The sequence below is a fragment of the Panthera uncia genome, chromosome B1 (assembly GCF_023721935.1).
Source record: "Panthera uncia isolate 11264 chromosome B1, Puncia_PCG_1.0, whole genome shotgun sequence".
In the NCBI taxonomy this organism is placed as follows: Eukaryota; Metazoa; Chordata; class Mammalia; order Carnivora; family Felidae; genus Panthera; species Panthera uncia.
The window spans coordinates 86375735-86393434 of NC_064811.1; the positions used below are offsets into that span (position 1 = coordinate 86375735).

Sequence of the window (17700 nt, forward strand, 5' to 3'; positions counted from 1 at the left end):
TGACAGGTTTATGTTTAATCATTATTTGTGACTGAATGTCCCTGTTATGTACTGAATGTTTGTGTTCCCCAAAATTCATATGCTGAAGCCTTAACCCTCAATGTAACGGTATTTGGAGGTGAGGCCTTTGGGAGGTGATTTAGGTTTAGATGAATCATGGGTCCCCCCATGGCGGGATTAGTATCCTTATAAGGAAAGAGAGAGAGACCAGAGTCCTCTCTCTCCCTCTTCACCACGTGAGGACACAAGAAGGAAGCTGTCTGCAACCCAGGAAGGAGGTCTCCACTAGGAACTGAATCTGCTGGCACCTTGGTCTTGGACTTCTCAGCCTCCAGAACTGTGAGAAATAAATGTCTGTTGTTTAAGCCCTTCCTCCCCCCAGTCTGTAGTATTTTGTTATGGCAGACCAAACTGACGAACAGTTTCCATCAAGTTGTAAATATATTTTCTAAAGAAAGGACTCTATTCATTATTACTTCAGTGTGGACTCACTGGCCATTCATTTACTAACTCACTCAGTGAATATTTAGTAAGTAGCAGCATGTACAAAGGTACTGTGCGGCATTGTTGGGTATCAAAAGATGAAAGAGATCATCTCTGTCCTTCAAGAGTTTGCCACTGAAAAGCTCTTTGAATTGAAGGTGTTTGTATAATACACCCTCAGACTATTTTCTACACTATTGCAGAACTTCAGGGGATAAAAAGTATTTCTAGATGGGGAGTCACAAAAGGATTCTTGAAGATGTTACTTGGACTTACAGGTCAGATTTCAACAAGTGAGGTCCAGGTCCCGAAGACTAAGTAGAAGCAACAGCATGAACACAAGCATGGACAGCAAATGCCAAATGCCAAGCATTTTTAGGAAATGGTGAGAGATCAAGCCAAGCGGGAGTGAAGGATTCATGGAAGGAAGGAGTAAGAAATGAATCTGTCAGTGTAGAATAGGGGCGGACTATACTTCGAATCAAATTTGGAATTCACTCTGCAGGTACTGAGCAGCCATTAAAAGATTTTTTCAGCAAGGGTGTGATGAGACACACAAGTTTCTGGAGAAAGAAAACTATGGTAAGTTGAAGAGAATGGATAGAAGGAGAAAATGGGTCATGGATCTGTAAATAGGTTGTTATAAATAACACAGTTGTGTGGTAACAATTATCTAGGCTAAAGTGGATACAGTGAGAATAAAAACTGGGGGTCAAATTCAAGAGAAATGTCAGATAAAACATAAACAAGATTTAGGGGTTGGTTGCATGTGCTGGAGTCAAAGACAATTCCAGGTTTAAGAAGAGAAGTATCCTGATTTACCTAGAACATTCTGGTTTTAGCCTTCTCTTCTAGCAGCCAGTCCAGTTGAGCATTTGTCCTGGATTTTCTCCTTTTTAAAGAGGATCATTATTAATAGCTGCACTACAAGAGAGTTGGTAAGACCTCTTCATTGTACGTCAATTTCTAACCAGTCTCTCCTAATAGAATATAAGAGGCAGGTGCACTTAACATAGTTCTCACCATAACACATGCTAAACTCCGAAAGACAGCTCATCTCCCCTTTCCCAGCCTTATGAAGTGCAACATGCACAATGTTGGCTGATAAAAAGATGGCATTTGGATACGAGCAGCTAGTAACATTTTCTGGTGGTAGCGGGAGATGTATCTGATTCTACAGATCCTGCTGCCACTGGGTAGAGCACCTAGTCTATCATGGCCTGTGATGGGTGGCCCATGATGGGTGGCCCATGCCATGACCTGTAAGAGCCATGAAGCCACCAGGATAATAGTCAGTGGGTTTTAGTGAAACATATAGGGAATTAAAGATTATTTGTAAGTGAAAAATGTGTGGGAAGTAGAGGCTTAGCAGTCCTGCCACAGAGAGTATCCAGATACTGTTGCTACAATAGTCTGGTAATTTATCTTATGATATGAATCCATAACTTTTTAATTATCTGGTTATGCTTATTTTATTTTGCAATAAACCCTTTCAGAAGCAAACGTTTAATCTATGCATATTTTATAAAAATTCAGTATTGATCTTCTGTTTCTCAAGAAAGTTGATGACGAACCCATAACACACAGGATACTTGACATCCACCACGGGGTCCTAAATGCTATTGCTGACCATAAGACAAGCAGAAGACAGAAATCTGCTGAAGGAACAGCAACACCTACATCAAACGTTAGTTATTGTTTTAAGAAGATTGGGCCTATTATTTTATTTTTTTTTAATTTTTTTAATGTTTATTTATTTTTGAGAGAGACAGAGACAGACCATGAGTAGGGGAGGGGCAGAGAGAGAGGGAGACACAGAATCTGAAACAGGCTCTAGGCTCTGAGCTGTCAGTATAGACGTGGGGCTCGAACTCACAAACAGCGAGATCATGACCTCAGCCGAAGTCAGACATTTAACCAACTGAGCCACCCAGGCACCCTTGTGCCCATTATTTTAACACCTTGGCATTTGGCATTTCCTGACCGTGCTTCTGTTCATGCCGCTACTTCACTTGGAAACTTCTTCTTGACCTCCTTCCCACTTGTTGAAATCTTACCCATACTTTTGAGCCCAGGTGCGTGTGGTTTAGCACTTGCGGCTGCGGAAGATGTGTTTCCATAGCACTTCATGCAGCAGGGCTTCATTAGGTCAAAGAACAGTTCTCCTAAGTTAATTTCTCTCAGTTTTAGTTCTGAGTTTCCTCAGGCCTGTGAGAATGTAAAGCAATGGCTATTAATGAGTTGACACCAATAGCAGAAGAGTTTACAAACCGTTAAATTATGACACTTTTATAACAGTGTGAGCAGATGAGTTAAATAAAAAAAATCAATTAATTCCAACAATGATTTAAAAATGTTTAACCAATTCACAGAACTGAAGAAAAGCTTTTGGAAGTTTACTGTGTCAAAGGGGAATTTTCTGAACTTATTGTAAATGTTAGTGTTATTTTTAAAAGTAAACTAGTGAATGCAAGTGATAATATGAATACATATTTGCGAGTAGCACAGCAACTCAGTAAAATAATGTTTTTACCAAAGTAAGAAAAATATGGAGCAGAAATTTACTTGAGATTGATCATGGTGATTATGTACAAAAGCTGTGATATTCTGTAAATTGACATGGTGACTGTAGTCAAAATTCACAAGTAGTTTAAATATACAAAGTTAGAATAAGCTACATACATGTAATATTTGGAGGATAAAGTTGATGTCTTTAAAAAACAATCTTATGCATGACTAACACTTTATTTGCTTCTAATGTCACTGATCAACTTTTAGAAATAGACATTCTGTTCAAAATTAGTTAGAAGTCTTTAGTTAAAATATTCAACAAAGAAAGGGGGGGAAGTAACATCAGCTTTTTAATCTGTAAAATTATAATTATTAAGCACAAAATTGCAAATGGGAAGACATTGAAATTTATCCCTACTGAAACAAGGAATTAGCTTTAAAAATGAGAGTTTCTATTATGTGAAAGATTTCATTTTAAAACTCTATAATTCTACTTTAGAAAACTTGACTTATGGAAAGAAGTGTTGATGGAATTCCTATTAAATGGGATAAAGTTATATCCTGTACCAGATTTTACAAGATCGATATTTGGAAAAATATTCAAAAATCATAAATAGAAACACCTTTTTGGTGAGCTCATTTTGCAAAAATAAAGAAAAGAATCCAAATGGAGGCTAAAAGTCAGTACTTTTGGAAATATTTCAGCCCAAATATTTATGTATTTCAATATAAAGATATATGTAATCATAATTTTAATATTTTCCATTTAGCAGAATTTTCTTTAAGCTTATTAAGTGCCTCTGCACTTATAGAAGAGTATTTTCCCACTTAAAAAAAAATATGGCCTAAGTTTTTGAGCAGCAACATATATAATGGTAGTATTGGATTTTAACCCATAGAATAAAATAAATATTGAGTTCATACTGATATAAATAAGTGAGGAGAAAGGAAAGGTCTTTTTTATAGTAGATTTCAATGATATAGAAGAAAAGAGGAAAATCGAAAACCCCCATTAGCCAAACAGTACCGTCATTGTTGCAGACAGAATCCACTGATCAGTGTTTGATTTAGTGCCTGAAAGTTTGAGGAGAAATATACTTTCCATAGTTTCAAAGTTTCTCCTAAGTGACTATTAACCTTAAAGGGAAAGATGGTAATTTTACAGTGAGAAACCAGGCAAAGACCACCTAACCCAAATGATCAAGGTCAACGATGCCAGGAAATAACATGCATTCACATCATAAACCTTTAGTACAATGCACTGAGGGGGACACAACATCATACCTGTAGCACTTTTGCCCCAAATATGTGCAATTGTGTTTGATCAAGAGAAAACACTAGACATTAGCAAACTCACATAAGGGACACTTGACAAAATAATGGATTGATATTCTTCTAAAATGTCAAATTAATTAAAGATAAGGTGAGACGGAGGAACTGCTGTAGTTTAAGACTGCAGCAGACTAAGGAGGAGTAACAAATAAATGCAAGTGAAAGCCTGGATAGATTCTAGAACAGTAAAAGAATGTAGTGTTGACGTTCATATATGGTGTTTAGTTAACAGTACCAAAGCACTCGGAGTTCATTTCCTTCTCTGACAATTGTACTGTGGTTATCCAAGATGTTAACCCTGGGGAAGCTGGAAACTACCTGTACTATTTTGCAATTTTCTGTTAAGTATAAAATTAGTTAATTAGAAACTAAAAATACTATGGTTTAGAGAGAAAGCTCAACTGAACGTGTTCACAATTTCATTTACTGTTTCCATAGCGTAGTGGTTATCATGTTCGCCTAACAGAATTTCATTTACCAATCATAAATTGCAACTTCGAGGAAGATTATAGAAAAATAAATTAAAAAATAAAACAGTAAGGCCATATTTGAAAAAGAAAGAGTAGGATTCATATTTTAGTTTCTGTACCCTTTACATGTGGGTTAGCATTATGGTTTGCTTTGACCAATAAAATGTGGCAAAATGATGTTCTACAACAGCCTTGTGACATCCACTCTCCGCTCAGGGATAGAGCAGGCTCAAACTACCCAACATTTCTTTTTTTTTTTATTTTTAAAATTTTTTTTCAACGTTTTTTATTTATTTTTGGGACAGAGAGAGACAGAGCATGAACGGGGGAGGGGCAGAGAGAGAGGGAGACACAGAATCGGAAACAGGCTCCAGGCTCCAAGCCATCAGCCCAGAGCCCGACGCGGGGCTCGAACTCATGGACCGCGAGATCGTGACCTGGCTGAAGTCGGACGCTTAACCGACTGCGCCACCCAGGTGCCCCCCAACATTTCAATCAACACAGTCAAGGCCTTGTACATGTGAGCGCGGCCTCCTCAGCCAGCTGGTTCCTGGTTACAGATTGCAAACACGTGAGTAACCCCATCAATGACACCTGGAGACAAGGCACCCCAGCTGAGCCTCACTCAAATTGTCAATGCAGAGAATTGTGAGCAAATAGTGTTGTTTTAAACCTTTAAGTTTTCCGGTGATTTTTTTTTCCTGCAGCAATAGCTAATACACATTCATAGAGATTAATTCAACTTAGATGAAAAAAAGCTTGATCTGGAAAGTGGATGTTGAGCTTGGACTTGAAGGATTTAGAAAGGTGGAGATTGAAGGAAATGACTTTCTAAATGACAAATGGCATAGAGGCCCCAAGGCAAGAGAGTATAGGAAATTCTCATAAAGGACAACAACAACCTAATGTGTCTGGAGCATAGTGGCAAGGAGGCCCTCCATGACCCATACATAGTAGCCGAATCAATACAGAGTTCACTGGCAATTTCTTCCCCATGCCACCAACAGCAATTTCTACTACTAAATCTTTCACCAGGATAACCTGATTTTTGGTGAGACGTTTCCAAAATCACGTTACCACAAAATGCAAGCACAGGTATTCCATTTCTCTGTCCTTAGATGGCACGAATGAGAAGTTGTGATTCATGGCTCTAGTGCCAAAGGGAAACTTTCCAGATACCTAGATAAAACCAGAAGGAGGATTTTACTCACTAATAACCTTGGGGTTTGGAAGAAGTTCAAGTTTAAGCACAGAGGCATATGTTTGTAGATATGAGAGCTCTGGGAAATGGTCTAGACTATCATGCCAAGATAAAAACTGGATTTTAAAATCTTGACTTCAGCAGGCTGTCTAAGTAGGAAATGGGTTCTAAATCTTTAGAGATGGGAATATGAGATGTGGCTCTTGTTTCCACTTAAAAGGATGATTATTCTGTAACAATTTAAGAAAACAGTGAACAAAGACAAAACAAGTAAAATGATAGAGTTTAAAAACGCAAGGGTTTCAATATCAGGTCAACTTAGGTATACATCTTGACTCATCCAATTACTACATGTTCAATCTTAGGCAAGTTACAAAATCTCGTGGAACTTTAGTTTCTCATGTGGAAATTTGAGGTAATAATACTCGCCCCATAGAGTATTTGTGAAGATTAAAATCATGTATAAATAATGATGGCCCAGTGCCTATTCTTAATAAATATCCAATACATGATATTACTAACTTGCTATACTGAGAATATTAAATTTACCCATCTATTTACCAAGCTTTATTTCTTGTGTATGTAACCATTGAATAAAATGTGATTTTCCCCCCTAGAGGTCCTGATCATGTTTTTGAAACACTTAGATTCACTGGATATGTGTAGCTTCTAGATGCTCCCAATATCTGTGCATCTTGATGATTCACAGAGCTAATAAGGCAACACGTTTTCTTCCACAAAGCATAATTTAACATATCAAGTATCATTTCCACATTCGATAGAGTGAATATCAATGCAGTAGTCACTTTCCCAAGATGGCTCTCAATAGACCATGCCTCTCACGCTGCTATGCAGTCTAGTCCCATACTGACTCTGGACTGGCCCTGAGACTCACTAACTCATACAATGAAATGGAAGTGACACTGTGTCAGTTACTGAGCCTAAGCCTTAAGAAAGCCTGGAAGTTTCTTCTTTTGTGAGGAACCTGCCATTTAAGAAGTCCAGTTACCCTGCTGGAAATACCACATGGAGAGGTCATATGGAAAGAGATTAGACCTGAGACTATATAGGGTGAGAAAGTGGCTCAGCTGTCCCAGAATCCTGGCTGGTGCCCGCCTTCCATCTGTCCCTGCCAAGGCACCAGAGTTGTGAATGAACCATCTTGGACCAACCAGTCAGTTAAGCCCTGGGATGACTGCAGCCCCAGCAGGCATCGGGAGGGGGGGCGGGCAGAAGAACCACATGCCTGATTCCAGCCAACCCACAGAATTGTAAGAGAAAATCAAAACAGTCGCTGTTTTAAGGTTCTAAGTGTTGAGGTGGTTTGTTACATAGATAGATAACCAAAACAGGGTTTGCTTCCTCTTATATACATTTGCAACAATGCTGTAATGTTTCAAAGAATTAAAAGAAAGACTGAGTTTTGAATATGTTTGAGTCTATCTTCTGTGCTTACGTCGGGCACACTATAGCGAGAACCAGAGCTGAAAGAAGCTTGTGGTAAAGGAATTGCACTTTCTCATATGCTTTTTCCTGAGGGTGAGTTTCTCCTTTGAGAGAAAGACAATTTAGAGCTTTCTGTTCTTTGAAGGTGTAGTGGGTGATGCACTGTTGTTCTACGGCAGTACTTTGTTCTCCTAAAGCAGTGTCTCTTGTACGTCCCTGAAGCAGGAATCTGTGCCTTTAGCAGTGATTTTGTGAGAAGAACATTAGTCACTGATAATTCATGTCATGTTGCCATATGGGAAATGCCACAAAGTGGCTCACCTGAATAATTCTTCTACAGTGTGTGTGTGTGTGTGTGTGTGTGTGTGTGTGTGTGTGGTACTCAGGACACAGGTAGGCTCAACTTAGTTAATTCTGGCCAGCTGGGACAGCCCGGGAACATCCCAGACCCACATACTGAAAGTGAGGCTAGTAGGGGCAAGCCCCAGATGCAGCAGCTGACAGATGAGGGCATTTTATTCTAAATGTCAGCAGTAACAGAAAAGCTATCAGACAGCATGCCTGCCGGAAAAAAGGTTTTTTGGGGGTGGGAGGAGGTCAAGAATAAGCAAATCCATACATGAAAGGAAAAATCAGCAGGAAGCCGTCAGCAGGGTACGATGTGGGGTTGGGCTTCCAATCTCCTGAGTGTGGTCAAGCTGGCTTCCTAGGGCTACAAGGACTTATTTCTTGGAAGAAAAATAAAGCCAGAGTGGCTTAGTAACAAGCTCTACAGTTCTGTTCTCCGAAGAGAATGTTAAGTTCTAGGAACCTGCACTGGGGAGCCGGCTCATGAAGGTCCGTGGCTTAGCTGTGCAGTCAGATCTGAATGGAGCGTGGGAAAAACAAATATTGTGCAGAATACACATAGAAATACAGTGCCAAGTCCAGAGTTCTATGAGCCCCTGAACACTTTCCCAATAGGCAGGGGGTGAACATGAGAAGGCGTTTGCAGAGGCACAAATCTTATAGGTACACGGTAGCCCAGAGTGAACATGGCATTTGGGGGGAGACAAGTCTGTGCTTTCATGCTGACTCTGTCACCACTAGACCTATGGCTGGGGCCAAGACACTGGGGTCAGTTAGGATTGCACTTGCCTACCTGGAATAGAGACCTCACCAAAGAACTTAACTGAAAAGGGGCCGTTCTCCTCCCATAACAAGAAATCCATAATTCAGTAGTCCAAAACTGGGGTGACTACATGCTGGCTCCTTGCAGCGTTTTCCTTCATACTCCTTGTGTGGTGTTTGGCCTCCTGGACTCACGATGGCTCCTCCACTGCCAAGTATTCCTTCCTGCAGGCAATCAAAGCAAAACCACCTTCTTCCAAGGCTTGTTTCCAAGCCTTCCCAGGGACTTCAGCCTATATGTCATGATTTCATTTCACACACACACATTTCATTTCATACACGTATACATGCACACGTAAATACATACTCACACACGTGCTTGGCCACCCCTAACTACCAGAGATTGGAGAAAGGTCAGTATTTTTCATTGGGTGCGTTGCTGGTCTAAATGTTGTTTATTTAGAACAAGGAAGAATGGATAAGCAATTAGCAATAGATGCCACCTTCATTTGTTCGTATTTCAAATGGGAACAGCAAGTCCTTCATGGCGTATGGGTACAAGACATGAGGAATACTCCCATTAGAATGTAAGCTCCATGAGGGGAGGAATTCTTACCTGTTTTGTTACTGTTGCTTCACCAGCACCTAGAACAGTGTCCTCAGTAGCACTGAGTGAATGAAATAAATGATGGAGAGAATGAGAAGTGTTCGGTACCGTGGCTGGCCCACAGAAGGAACACAGTGATCGTTGTTGCTTTTGTTACCAAGTCTGCCTGTGGTTTGCCCTGTGGCATCTTCAGAGGCTGGTGGGTAGTATAGTGCAGCTAGCTGTAGCAGAGGCTAGCACTCTTGAGAGAGATATTTACTAAGGTGAGAGAAATGGAGAGTCGTGGATTAGCCGAAGAACAGAGTCATCGGCGCTATCCACCTTGAGGGGGGAAAAGTTAATGTATCTCTTCCTCATCCAGCCAGTAGAAATGTTTTAACTTTCAAGTCTCAGAGAGCTAGTGTTTTCTTAATGTGCCACTTTTTATAAAAATGCCCACCTAGAGTTAAAGTATCCAGGAAGTCAAAAAGGTTTGGGAAGAGACCATGAGTTATCATCAAAATAAACAGCAATATTCTTGAATGTTAGCATTGGAGAAATACTTAAGAAGCATCCAACCACCTCACTGCAAGAGCCCGATTTGCCCCAAATGCCATCACTAACTCTAGACACAGCCAGAAGGAGATCCTAATTCTTCCTTATACAAGTCCTCTTACATATTATACACAGTCCATCTCCATGCCCGCTAATGCTCCTGTTTGTCTTGCCCTGCATCTAGGTACTTCCAACTGCCAGGTATGTTGGGTGGATGCTGCCTCAGCTGTAGAATTGCTTCTCCTTTGATAGACCCCTTCACAATGATCACTGTCCTCCCAGCACTAGACACGGCAATGGTCATGGAACAGGACCCCACAACCCCATTGTGGCTCCCCTCCTTTCTCTTTTTTCTCTTCACAGTTTAGCTAGCCTTACTGGTCCCACTTCCTCACCTCTCCATCCTGCCTCGCATGATGCCTCTGAAATTGCTGTTACCATGTCACCAGAGAGCTCAGAATTGTCAAATCTAATTGCCAAATTCATTTTTCTGAATTTATCTTACTCCAGAGCTTCTGAAAATTTTTTACCAAAATATTCCTGATACCAGAAGAGAAATATGAGCACCAAGGAATGTTGAATTATTACCCAAAGCCACTGCCACAGACATGAAACAACTTTGAAGTTTCATTTTATCTTAAGAATTCATGAAAAAAAAAACAAAAAAAGAATTCACAAAAATTTTCCATTGCCTTCTTTTCTACGAAAATGATTTTTTCACAAATGTCTTCTTAAAATTGATACTCAAGGGATTTGATTGCTTTAATCCCATGGTTGCATGTACCACCTGGCACCTGTATTTGGTTTAAACTTCATAACCCTAACCAGGGTCACTAGGGTATGCTTAGTTGTCAGTTTTATTTCCAGGCTAGGTAGGAACTAAGTAAGACTCAAGGCCAAAGGTGATGGTTTCTGTAAGCAGCATATACTCTTCCAATCTCTTTCTTCTCATCTCCCCTCCTCACTTTACCCTCTCCTGGAAAACAGAAGGGGACTAGGAAGGAAAGGAAGGAAACATATACATGATCTGGCATTTTGGCTGGCTAATCTACTGCCTTGTTCAGTCCCAACAGCTGGGCTCTCCTCCAAGGAGGCTAAGCAGACTGGGGAGCTCTCATTGCATCTCCTGGGTAAAAGCTGCAAGCAAAGCTCTTTCATTTAGGGGTGGCAGGTTTACTTAGCTGTGTGTCCCTCAGGGGAGTGACAGCCAGAGGCTCATATTATCTCACTCAGTTCTTAGGCATTCTTTCTAGGGAGTAGGTCATATCTACCCTTTGTCCTCAAAGCCTTCTCACTCCCTTCTCTGTGTTGTGTATACTCTGCCTTGACAAACCAGTTTTACTTAGAACTGCAGAAATTTTTTTTGGGATATATCTTAGACCATAATTTATGCTTAAGATTTTAACTAAAATTCTCTTTTAACATCACTGTATGTAGTTGGTTTTTAGAGTTGAACTTATTACATATTTTTTCTTGCTAATAGGAGTAACTTTGTACTTTTAAAAAGTATATTTATTTATTTTTAGAAAGAGAGAGAGAGCGCATATGCAAGTGTGAGCAGGGGAAGAACAAAGAGAGAGGAAGAGAGAATACACTGATAGTGGAGCCTGATGAATGAGCTCAAACTTACCAACCAAACTCACGAACCATAAGATCATGCCTTGAGCCAAGATCAAGAGTCCAACGCTCAACCAACTGAGCCACCCCTGTACTTTTTTTTAAAGGTTTTTCATTTATTTATTTATTTATTTATTTATTTATTTATTTATTTATTTAGATAAAGGAGAGGTGTGGGCAGATAGAGAGAGCAGAGAGAGGGAGAGAGAATTCCAAGCAAGCTCCGCTCTGTCAGCACAGATCCCGACGCAGAACTAGACACGGGAGTAGACGTAGGGCTCGATCTCACTAACTGTGAGATCATGACCAAGCTGAAATCAAGAGTCAGATGCTCAACTAACTGAGCCACTCAGGCACCCCAGTAACTTTATACTTTAATCTCTGTGTCTTGATCATCTCAGGCCGCCGTAACAAATAACCTTAGACTTGTTGGTTTAAAAATAGATATTTATTTCTCACTGTTCTGGAAGGTGAGAAGTCCAGGTCAAGGTGTCTGATTCCTGGTGAGAGCCCCCTTCCTACTTTGCAAACAGCTATCTCCTCACTATATCCTCACATGGTGGATAGAGAAAGCTCTGATGTCTCTTCCTCTTTTCACAAGGCACTAATCCCATCATGTGAGCTCCACACCCACTATCTAACCTTAACCCGGGTATCTCCCAAAAGTCCCACCTCCAAAACCATCACACTGAGGGTTAAAGCTTCAACATATGGATTTTAGGGGGAAATAAACATCCAGTCCATTAAACTCTTCATAAGTAACAATTTAGGTAATATTTTCATAGAATTTTTGAGTTAGATTTTATGGGCAGTAAAGAGGGTCTCTTCAACTGTCATGATTCCTCCCAAAATATTTCCTTATGGAAGAAGAAGAAACAGTGTGTTGATTAGAATTAAGGTCAGCTGGTAGAAACAGCAAACAAAACAAAACATTACCAGCTTAATTAAGAGATGTCCATTTCTCTTTGGTGTAATAGTCTCAAGGCACGTATTTTAGATCTATACAGCAGCTCTGCTCTGCAAAGTCCTCTGGGATACAAGCTTCTTCCTTACCCATATCTTCATGTACAAGGTAATGTTCAAGTTCCAGGTAGCAGAACAAAGGAAAATATGGTGAAGAAGGGGTTAATGATGAGCTATCTGCCTCTTGAAGTTCCTGGATATTGTCACAGGACAACTTTTTGCAGATTTCGTTATATGGCCACCCCTATTGCAAGGGAGGCTAGGAAATGTAGTTTTTATTCTGCTGTAGCCAAAAATGTTATTGCTTCACGGCGAGTACTCATACTGGGAGACAATGGCAGCTCTGTCATCCACAAACTTATGCAATCTCTCTGCCGTATTTCTCACTATTTTATCCTTGGCCTGGTTGACACCAGTCAGAATTTTCCTTTCTTCTTCAGACTCCTCAAGCTCTTCTGCAGACTCTTTTCCCTCTGGGCTCCCTCAATGTTAGTGTGCCCCAGCATTTGGTCCTGAAGCCCTCCTCTCACTCTGTAGACTTTCTTGCATGGTCATAGCAAAGTTATGGCTTCTGTTTCCCGAGCTTTACATTCTTACACCTCTTTTTCAGAACATTTTTTTTTTTTACCATTTTCTTAATTTTTTTTTTTTAATTTACATCCAAGTTAGTTAGCATATAGTGCAACAATGATTTCAGGAGTAGATTCCTTAATGCCCCTTACCCATTTACCCCATCCCCCCTCCCACAATCCCTCCAGTAACCCTGTTTGTTCTCCACATTTAAGAGTCTCTTATGTTTTGTCCCCCTCCCTGTTTTTATATTATTTTTGTTTCCCTTCCCTTATTTTCATCTGTTTTGTATCTTAAAGTCCTCATATGAGTGAAGTCATCTGATATTTGTCTTTCTCTGACTAATTTCGCTTAGCATAATACCATCTAGTTCCAACCACGTAGTAGCAAATGGCAAGATTTCATTCTTTTTGATTGCCGAGTAATGTTCCATTGTGTGTGTGTATATATATATATATATATATATACACCCCACATCTTCTTTATCCATTCATCCATCGATGGACATTTGGGCTCCTTCCATATTTTGGCTATGGTTAATAGTGCTGCTATAAACATTGGGGTGCATGTGCCCCTTCGAAACAGCATACCTGTATCCCTTGGATAAATACCTAGTAGTGCAATTGCTGGGTCATAGGCAGAACTTTTTTTTCTTCAATCTCAGATTCATATATCAAATTCCATAAGGGACTTCTCTACTTAAATATATTTTGGATGACTCAAACTCAGTATATCTAAAATTAAACTCAACATCTTTCCATCTTTCCACATAAACTCCATACCTTATTATCATTGTCCATCCACATGCTTACTGAAACTAGAATCCTGAGATATGCTTGGAATTAACCTCTTCATCTCTCACATATGTCAATGTGTCTTGCCCTCTTCTCCATCCTCCCTGTTTTGCTTTAGTGGTTATAGCTAACATCTATTGGACATTTGCACATGCCAACTACTGATATATTACATGTTTTAAATTCATTTAATCTTCAAACAACCCTACTATTACTATTATTTGTCCATATTATAGATCAGGAAATTAAAGAACAGAGAAGTCAAGTAACTCTCCCAAATGTCACAGGGGTAAATGGTAAAACCAGGATTTGAAAACACACAGTTGATTTCAGAGCACTCTTTCTTAGGGCTCTAACTTCCTGTGTTAGCCCTCATTATTTATTTGTTGTATTTCTATGGAAGCCTTTTAATTGGATTCTCTTTTCCAGTCTCACTAACTCCTCCCTCAAATTCCATCTTCCATATGACTAATTACCAGAGTAATCTTTCTAGAATATAATCTAATGATGTTAGTCTGCCACTTAATATCAATCATCTGTGCTTCTCCATCACCTGCAGACTAAAGTTCCAGCTGCTTCATGACACACACAGTCTTTCATGATTTAGCCCCTGCCTAAAAATACAGCCTCTTCTGGAACTTTGCCTAAGTTCTATGGCCCTGTCCAGCCATGTGAGAACCACTTGCAGCTTGTGAACAGACCTTACTCCCTCAGCGTGTTTCTATGCTTTGTACTCATTCAGAGCTCCTACTTCAGGGGCAGGCCATTATGGAAATTGCTCAAGAGCAGAATAGGTGTCCCCCTGTGTTTTATACAAAGTCTGGCAAATGGGAGTTTACTTTCACTGGCCTTTATAAGTTTCTTGAGGGAAGCCTTGGTTCTCTGTACCTGCAGTACCTACCAAAGTGCGTGGTGTGAAATAGTCACTCATTAAATTGTAAAACCAGGATGGAGTAACTACTTCATTCCCTTTTATGCTCTTTTCCTAAGCCAAAGCCTTGGACAAGGAGATCTCTTGAGTGTCACTGTCTTTACCTTGGTTTACTGCCCTGCAGGGGAAATTCATCTTGGAGTGGGGTCAGAATAATAGAGAGGCCAAATTGTATGGTATGGTATATCTTGGGGATGGACATGAGGGTCTGGACGTAAAGAAGAGGTGGACCAAGAAGAGAGGCATGAGTATATTTACATTAGTGAAGGCAACAATTTGCAACACTGGAAAAATGATACCAGGACATAAAATATGGTCGATATTTTGGGGAGTTGTTTGTAGAGGAGATAACTTTTTCTCCTCTGCATGGAGATTGCTTTTGGGGAAAGCCAATGCAGAAATTCTTGGGTTTTAGAATCTTTTTAAAAAGCACACGAAAGTTATATTTATTTTATAGCGTTCTGGTGCTTTTGTGACAGGCAGCCTGAAGTGAAATTACCTTCACTGGTCTTGGCTCAGTCCTCCCTCCACTCCTAATCATCCCTTCAAACCCACATCCATTAGACAGAGCAGCTGTCCTTCACCACTAAAGAAACGCAGCCCAGAGTTATGTTACCGTGGAAACAGAATCACTTTTTTGCTGCAAGACACATCGCTTTATCTGCATTATTATGAAGCAGAATACATTGGTAGGGCTGGAAGGGGAATCAAATATTCTGCCCGCCAGTGTTGTACTTGGCCTTTGGGTGAATAAATGACTTTCAATTAGAGTGCTTAAATATCTTTTAACTTTAATAATTGTTCTTAGATCCCCAACAGAATTTTACTTGGAAAAGAGTAAAAAATTTGACTCTGCTAGTAAGGAGAAAGCTATAAATTCTTTCAAACTACACCACTTCTGTTAAAAATATATGTGAGTGTGGGCGTGCATGTGCACGAGACTTTACAATTAATGGTTTCATTGTGTGTAAAATAAATGTCTTTGTCCCTTGTTTTTTGACTTTCTGACTTGATCCTATTGCAGATTTATGAGGTTGTCCTTACCTCTTCCTTTCTTTGTCTTTACTCTAAACTGCTTTGTAGTGAACGCATATTTGTAATCCTATCTTGGGTTGGGCTGTCTGTATCCAGATCCTTTCTGGACTTGCTGCTGAGTTTCACCCAGGCCTGTCACTCGCTCCCACTTCTGGGTCATGATTCCTTTCGGCAGCCAAAGTCCTTGCTCTACCCTGCACTGTTACTCTCGTTCCCAAGCCTAAATTTAGTTACTATACTATTTTATTTTCTCTTCTTGGAACTACTCTATTTCTTACTGTTTGTGTTGCTGTCTTAAAGACCAAATCTGCCAAAATTACACTGGTGGAAGGATGAATTCAGTAAAATCCCAGGAACAAAATAAAAATCCCTCATCCTTTCAGTTCCAAAGATGCTCACAGACACTGAGTTTCCATACAAGTCCAGAAAAAGCGCTACTAAAAAACAAACAAGACACACACCCACACACCTGCACACGCATATGTGCACACGCGCACACACACACAGTCTGAAAGGACACACAAAGTCTGATCTAATGGAAAGGGAAGGAAAGTCTTTTACTGGCTGGATATAAATTAGAACAGAATGTGATACTTTAAAAGTACTAGTGTTTTAATTCTAGAGATAGTAGAGTAGCATTGGGACAAGTGATATTTATTGAGCAACTAGTTAGTTCCAGATGTTTGGTTTTTTTTTACATCTATGTTCCATTTAATTCTCAAATTCATCCTCAGGGGTGATGAGAACTGAGATACTCAGTTACCACCCAAACCCTAAACAACAATGATTTTTGATTCTGAGTTCAGTGTTCTTTCCAACCACACCACTTTGTGTAGTGTCCAGCAAAGCTCTAATGTGTTGGGGGCTGACATCTGAGGAAAAACTGAGGCGAAGGTAGCCTCTAATCCTGACTTTGCCTCCACCGGACTTTGGAAAATCATACATGTGTTTCAAACTCAGATTTGTCCATCCTTGTTTAATAGGGATAAATAACCTCTTATTTCCTTACACATATAGGGAATTAAGCAGTTAATATGCACAAAGCATGCTGAAAATACAAAGGGCATTCTATTTCCATAGGAAGAATGACTTACTGTTGTTACTGTAATAGCTGCAGATTGGTAGGTCCATGTAACTCTCAATCAGTTCAATCCCAAATCATTGTCAAGACCACATTTGCAGTATCTTTGAGAGCAGATGCTATCACATATTTCTTCTGTCTCCCAAATCATCTTAACACAGTGCTGGATTATGCAGTGGATACTTAATATATATTTTCAAGTGATGGAGTGGGTCATTAAATCCAACTATTCAATATCTGCTTGAGCCATCAGTTACAGACCGAATTTTATCATAATATCAAAAAGGATGCTTTAAATGCTTGGACACAATTAGCCCAAGTTGTTATATGAAGATACAGTGATAAAACTCTGGTTTATAGTAGTATCCAACTGAGTTTTAACAGGAATAATAGCCAATTCTTCTACTATCACGTATAAGGAAATATTTTATATCCCTAAACTCTACTGCTTGTCTTTCAGATACCAAGGGAAATGTTAGCTGAATAAATAGTAAAAGAAAGTAATTTACATTGAACCTGAAATTTCACTTTCCTTACCTCTAAAAAATTAGCAATAATTGCTCTATTTTGAGCATGGACATACAGAGTATGAACTGTACTCTACACACTACCTCTTTAATTTTTATAATGAGCGTATAAAATTGGATCTATTATTGTGCCTATAATAATAAAAATAATAATCTGATTCTGGGAGGAATCAGATTCAGAGAGCCAAAGTAACTTGTCCAAGTCGTTACCTGTCCAAGTCTGTAACACAGCCTGATTCAAACCCATACAGACTGATTCTAAAGTGTTTTCCTTAACTGGGATCCTCCACATCAGTCAAATGCATAAAGTCACCTTTGAGAAAACCAACCTTATTTTGCTGCCTATCTCCATTAAGCTCTTTATCCTGCATTTTATAAACGAGAGGAAGGAAGGGAAGAAAAAAGGAGGGAGGGAAGAATAAGGGGGAAAGGAAAGGAAAAGAAAGGAAAGGAAAGGAAAGGAAAGGAAAGGAAAGGAAAGGAAAGGA

General features: G+C 39.6%; 1 protein-coding gene across 2 annotated transcripts in view; it reads left to right on the plus strand.

Annotated features, from left to right (window-relative positions):
* ARHGEF38 (Rho guanine nucleotide exchange factor 38) overlaps positions 1 to 17700 on the plus strand; it is a 129373-nt gene that overhangs the window by 64031 nt on the left and 47642 nt on the right. The gene's annotated exons all lie outside the window — the stretch shown is intronic.